Consider the following 7353-nt stretch of genomic DNA (forward strand, 5'->3'; position numbering starts at 1 on the left):
TATATATATAAAGTAAAAAGTACACTCGGTATTTAGGGTTAGGGTTATAGCTACTTAGGCTCGCCAGATAGTCTCCTTCATGCAATTCATATACGAGTGTTTCCGTAGTTTTATAGAGAGTCCATGTGCTACACATAAGAGCGAACTAAGCCACGTGGTCGCACAACGAACTTGCAACACCGAGCCATGTCGGCGTCTATAATCAATATATACTCATGAGGAAAACTACATCCATGATTTGATTATTAAAGAATAATTTCAGCGGAATGGGTGATAATGGAAAGCATTATTTGAAAAATCATTTTTCCGAAACAACCATAAAGAATTGTACTTTCTAACCAAATCATCCCTTCAATAGCAGATTCCGTTTTTCGTTCACGGTAACTGACGTTTTGGTATGTTGCAACATCTAAATTCTCAGTACGCCAATTAAGAAACAAAGCGGAAAAGGTGACGTTCTAGCATACCCATGTATAGCTAAGACAAGTGAGGCGCTAAAAACGTGCGAAAGCAAATTGTTTAGTACTGCACTAATAATTTTTACAAGGTTTTACAAAATTATTAAAATTCAATCAAAAACATTCACCACGTGTTATGATTAAGAATCTTGTAACAATAAAATAATATAATCATTAAAATAAAATATTCATAGCTCTTGCTGCAGATATTAATTCTATCTAATATTTTAAATGACTATATTTCAATATTCGTTCACAAGATAATTGCTACCATGAATGAATGTGTGACAAAACAGGAGCGATACTTACGCGACGTTAACTCGGAGACGGACACCAGTGAAAAGGATGATTGAATGAGATACCGGAAGTTCGTAGATAAGCACAAACCAATGAAAGTAAGATAAAAGCAGTATTTGTTAAAATACATAGATAAACTACTATTGTAATTAAATAAATATTTTTAAATATTACAAATACTTATAGTGCGTAATAAAGTAAAATACTTTCATTTGAGAAAATATATCCAAGTTAAATTATTTTGCGTGATACTAGCCCGTGTTTCTGAAGTCACTTCCGGAATAATGTTAGCCCCCTCCCTCTTCCCGCCCTCAGAAATGTTTAAATAAACTCTTTTCGGTACGAGTTTAATTTTCAGTTTTTGCTCGAATAAATCCGTTTTTATTTTTTAAATTCTTTTCAGCCTTGCAGCCACTTAGAGTATGTGCGGGTACAGAAGAAACTAACTTTTAAGTAAAATAATTTAAGAGTACGAAGTACTAAAGATTCAAGTCAGTCTTAAAACCCAATACCGAAAGTAGAAGAGAGGTTCGCCACTCTAGCGAGTCTTACTGGATTCGTAAACCTTCGGCGCTTCTTCGTTTCTAAAGCTCATGAAAGTGAAAAGTATTTAACTTGTCGAATATGATTTCAAAAGAAATAAAAAACCTTTTAGGTACAGTAAAATAGTGGTCAGTATTGTACAGTTTAGATGCTCTGGAAGCATCTAATACGATATTTCAGTGAAGCAATCAAAATTGTTGGCCTCGTGTTTTATCAGAAGCTATTATTTAAATAGGATGCACCAAATATTTCATGATTACCTTCTTATTTCGTGTGAACAAAGCTTCGAATGTAAAAAGTTTACAGCAAATACACGATATGTTATTACTTTTAGGCAAAATAATAGTTTTTATTGTTTCATCACACTCGATGACTGTGTTTCGCTGAGACAGTCATTTGCTAGAAAACTCGGCGATAAAACAGAAGTAGAAGAATTGTTTTCTTTGGAGTGATATAAAAGTAATAAAAACTTTGTGACAAAATGGTGATAGTGAAATAATTTTTAAATGCTTTGAGTTATTTTATAATTTATTTAATAATAAACTAGAACATAAGGATTAGGCATCATAATACGGTTGAAAGGATTTAACAAATTGTGCACTTGTTTCTAAGTAAATTCCTAGAAACAAAGAATATGATTGCCTGAGGTACTATACATGGTTGGAAATTTTCTTTTACATTACTCCATGTCTTTTGAATTATGTTTGTGTGGACAGATTTCTTGTGTTTAGAAAATAGTCTCATGATTTGGTCACCACACCAACAATCAGTTACAATACATGTAGCTGGTAACACTTGATCAGTCTTGAGTGGCAATAAAGTAATGCAGATATCGATCAGGGACAGGCACAAGGACACACTTAAGGGTCATGCGTTCCCCCATACCGAGAATTCTCGATAATAACTACACTGGGATTTACAGTTCATGAACTTCGACTCTTCTGTTTCTACGATTATATTGTTTCTACCAATCTGTACAGGGTGATCAATACACTAAATAGCACATACATTTCAAAAAGGTTATACCAGAACTGTTGTTTCTCTACTGACACTAAAATGCTTCATAACAACATATTGTTTACTGTCAAGTGCTAAACCAATAAATATATTCTACTACAGATGACACTATGGGATATGAGACTCGAAGAAAGAATCATGTCTAATACTTTGGTACTGTCTGCATACATAACGCCTCCAGGTTTTTCCATCAGAACATGTGTGGCTATTCACAAACACAGTGAGTTATTAGAACATACTACTGAATCATGAACTAATGTTAACAATACAAAAAACCGTTGTCCTCCTACACAGATATTGGCACCGCTAAACAACATTATCCTATCAGTTCACAAATGCGCCAGCTCATTCAAGTCTTTTTAGGATTTAAGACTCATCAGCAAAATCTAAGTCAATAATCCTAGTTTCACCAATGAGAGCACCACAACTCAATCCAGTCACCATTCAGCCAAGTATCCAATCCATGCAGGTATTGGAGAGAATGGCAGCCCAGACATAACCCTGGTGGACCCCAGATGCAATTGGAAAAAAGTCAGAGGTTGAGCCTCCAATCCGAACTGCACAGATTGTTCTGGTGTACAAGGCTATCATTAGCCCAATCAGTTGAAGAGGTATACCGCCAGCTCCAGAATCCTTCAAAGCACATACCTGTCCGCTGAGTCAAATACCTTGCGGAAGTTGGCACAGGTTGCAAGCATCCCCAACCAAAGGCTCTGCTTGTGTTCAATGAGTACATGAACAGACAGGATATTGTCAGCACTTTACCTCTTCAGTCTGAATCCTAACTGCTCCCACCGTTGAGACGCCAGCAGATGATTTCACACTCTGTTAAGGATAACACTCGTAAAAACCTCATTGGGCACTGAGATGAGTGTAACAGCATTATAATTGTTGCAGTTATGAAGGTCACATTTACTTTTTCAGCATGGGATAATTATGCCCCTCTTCCAGTCAAGCAGTATGATGCTGGATTGAGCAGATGATCTGCTGCAAGAATAAGACTACAGCAGTCCTGCTTTTCTTGATCATCCACCGATGGATGCTACAAACACTGGCTGCCTTCCTGCCCTTCAGCTGATTTACCACCATACAAATCTCGTCATCAGACGGCAGATCACAGCTGACTTGTTGGTTGGTCATCAGTGCTGAAGTCATTATGGTATTCAGATCAGTACTGGGTCCACCTTGACACTTCTGTCAGAAGTGTGCCATGAGAATTCAAGACTCCAGAACACCAAGGGGAAGGTTTCACCTCACTGAGTATGGCAATTCTTCTGTAGGCAGTACCTGAGATGAACGTGTGAAACTGACTTTTGACCTTGCAAATTTCTCGGATTTGCTGTTTTTGTTGAATCTCAGCCTCCAAAGCAAATCACTAGGGGCTCTACCCAGTCTCACCCTGCAACTACGCTCCACCAATGTGAGTGTCTCCCTGGAAAGGAAAAGTTTCCTGACCCGATTTTGGAGACTGATACATTTCCTAACAGTTGACGGAAGTGTTCCTGTAAATTTCCCTCATTCCCACAGGATCAAATGATGAGTTAGCCCCAAATAGCACAGATCCAATTTGCTGCAAATAAATCTTGCTTATACTGTTGTCTTTCAGCCTTTCAACATCCAATCTGGGACTGGCTGTGTTCAACTTCTTAAACTTCAGTCGCAATCTCAATACAGCCACAAGTCTATGGCCGGTGCCCAAGAAACTAGCACTCCAGAAATCTTTGCAATTCTGTAGGAGTCTCCAGTAGCTATCTACAAGTACATGGTCAATCTCCTTTGCCTCACGACCTGTATTGGTATATCAGGTCCAGCGATGCAGCTTAGAACGTTGGTACCAGGAGCCAACAATGCGATGTCCATGGTTTTTGTAAAAATCCAGGAGCATCACATCACCTTTGTTCCAAGCCCTGGATTCAAAAGGGTCTCTGGTCCTCCCGCTCCTGCTCTACACTTGTGAGACTTGAACACTGTCCGGGGCCCTTAGGACTTGTCTTAATTTTGGCACCAGAATGCTTTGCAGGATTATGGGTTACCATTTCTTCAACACATAAATAATTTTAAAATAAACTTTCATTTTCAAATAAAACATCCTCGCCAGTTCATTTCATTTCATTGCAATTTAAGTTCCATTTTATTATGCCAGCATCAGTGGTTTCCATCTCTGGATGATAAAACGGAACATCACCCATTCGACTTTGTCCTGATAATGGTGAAGATACGAATCAACACACATAATTTCCACATCAACAGTGACGTAGACAGCCTTTACTTAAAACGAAAACAAGGGGCAGAGGTTTAACATCAACAGACTGCTCTTGAATGTCGAATCATATCACTTTGGTAACATCTTTTAAGCACCAGTGTAGAAGTGCATCCCTTGACCAAGGTTGCTAACATTGTGAGACTTGGAAAGCAGATCCTAGAGCAGTATTCCCTATCTGATAACCTTAAATGCATACCCAAAGAAATCGCATGACTCAACCGCAATGTATCATCAGATACAAGGATGAGTGTATATCAGCAGAAGACCATGCATGGATATGCTAATAGAAAGCTCCGGGATGATAGCAACATTGATCATCAAAGCAGTCTATCATAGACCAACAACTGGATTACTAACTCCCACTTTGAAGGGTATGCATTTGCAATCCAGGGACAAGAAATATCAACCAAATACCTAATGCACAAAAGGGACAGAGATGCAGGAAAAGTAGCAAAATGTGATAACCGATGCAGATTTTGTGGAGTTAAAACTGAAGCAGTTGTCCGAAAATGTCATCATGGTGTTATCTGCCAATCAGACATAATATTGAAGCTAGGACACTCTATAATGAGATCCATTGGAAGGATAACCCCAGCATCAAAGAAATAAGAACTTACAGTATGATAGAAGCCATTGCCACTCACAATACAAAGGAGTACTAGTGGAATGTCCCAGTGAAAACTTCAATAAAATGTAAACATAATAGACATGACATAATTTGGGATAGAGAAGAGAAATTGTGTATAGTTGTTGAAATCAGCTGCCCAGTGGATGTTAACATAAAGCTAAAGATCAGCGATAAAGAAAATACCTATGCCGATCTATCGAGGAATCTACACCACTCTATCCAGATTACAAGTTCAGGTTTATACCTGTAATTATTGGGATACTAGAATATGTAACACACCACCTATATACCAATCTTCAGAAATTAGGTTTCTCAAAACCAGAAAGGAGAAAGCTGATTGAAGACTACAGATCCAAGCCATCACAGGAACTGTAAAAATCTGTAAAATTTTCCAGAAGTTTATCATTTAAATATATATGAGCATGTCTAGACATGCAACTACATGCATAAGAATGCATACATAAAACAAAACATAGTAATCTGCACATATACATACATACACACACACACATACCCTATTGATGTTGTGGAAATTCCAATGAAGGAAGCTTGGATCTAGGTTAGAAACTAGCTCTTTCTCTATTGGCAAGAAATTTGAAGTAAAATTGAATAATGACAGACATACATACATACATACATACACCCATCTTTTATCTTTTACTTGTTTCAGTCGTTAGACCATGGTCAACTTTGTTTCAATTAAAGTGTATTTTATGTGTGTGTGTATATATACATATATGTATTAAAGAAAGCAAAAAATAAAACAAAAATGTTAGTGTTCAGTATGTTGGCGATGAGACATGGTTAAACAAAGTTGTACATCATCTCCCTCTTTCTCTCTTATTATTACTCCCACTGCCACCATCAACATACTACTTTTAATAAAAATCAACTATCCCTAAATTTCTTTGTCTCTCTTTCTCTCTCTGTTTGTCTTCGCCACCGCCCTCTTTTACTCTCACCCTAGCACGAGGAAGTGTCAGTGAATAGTGAGAGAGGAGGGCAAAGTGTTACACACAAATTAGTTTTTGCATTTATTATATTAGATATTTCTTAGTTGTAGTGCACCTAACTGTTTTCATATTTCATATATATATATATATATATAGACAATATTAAAATAAGGACACATTCGCACACGCAAATATATATATATTCATTTATTCACTTCAAGCTGTTTAAAGTATGTACTTCCAGTTTATCTCTCCACGTGGTACTTTCAGGTCTCTTTGAAATCGTCCTACTCTCATTCATTTCTCTCCCCTTTAGCAGTTCGCTTGGTAAGTTGAGTATAAATCTGCTTCATTTTGATCATTCATCTCGTAATTTTTAAAAAGAGACAAAGTATATATCCACCATTTACTTACATTCTGATTTCCTATAGTGTAAAACAGTTATATTTCCCCGTATCGTTCAGTTAATTTTCGTTATTACGTTGTACTTTCAAAACTTTGCACTCAACGAAAATTTACGCGAAGGCTTCTGTCAACATGGCCGTCGGCCTTTTATTTCGAACAAATGGCCAGCATTTTTTAGTATAAAAGAAAATAATGTACTTTTTTAAATATTGGAAATTCCTTAATGTGGTCAGAGTGATTAGTTCAATAGAATTCAAGGCTGGAAAAATCTGGAAACCATAAACGAAACGATACCCATTTTAGCAAAGGGATTCAGTTTATTTTTATTTCATACAGTTAAAAATATTTGGCTGTTTTCTTCAGGTAAAAAGCCGAATGAATTAAGCGTACACAAGCTTAAGATACAGAATAGTGGTTCAAACGATATTCTGGTTTTTCTGAGATTGATCATTCGGCAGAAGTAAAGATCATGGACCGCGCCCATCCCCTTTGGGATTTTTTTTTTTTTTTTACAGGAACACACTATATCGAGGGCGAAAATTCCGAATCTGCATTTCAAAATTTAAATCCCCACCCAAAATTCTTAAATTTTCACTTAAAAAGCGGGGGGGCGAAATACAGAGATTGATTCTGAAAAAATAAACACCCCCTCCCCTCCGTCCTATGACAAGAAGTGAAATTAGTGTTTTCTCAACTAATGCTTCACGCATGCATAAAATTATAAAATAGACGCAAAAAGTATCTAAACAGAAAACCTGACATCCTAGAAACACGTTCTCAAAATTTTAA

General features: G+C 36.9%; 1 long non-coding RNA gene across 1 annotated transcript in view; it reads left to right on the plus strand.

Moving 5' to 3' along the window:
• The first annotated feature begins 6161 nt into the window (after positions 1-6161).
• LOC128247039 (uncharacterized) overlaps positions 6162-7353 on the plus strand; it is a 6594-nt gene continuing 5402 nt past the window's right edge. The window contains exon 1 of the long non-coding RNA XR_008263466.1: positions 6162-6486. This is a non-coding gene — a long non-coding RNA (uncharacterized LOC128247039). The remainder of the gene's footprint in view (positions 6487-7353) is intronic.

This window comes from Octopus bimaculoides, chromosome 2 (assembly GCF_001194135.2).
Source record: "Octopus bimaculoides isolate UCB-OBI-ISO-001 chromosome 2, ASM119413v2, whole genome shotgun sequence".
In the NCBI taxonomy this organism is placed as follows: Eukaryota; Metazoa; Mollusca; class Cephalopoda; order Octopoda; family Octopodidae; genus Octopus; species Octopus bimaculoides.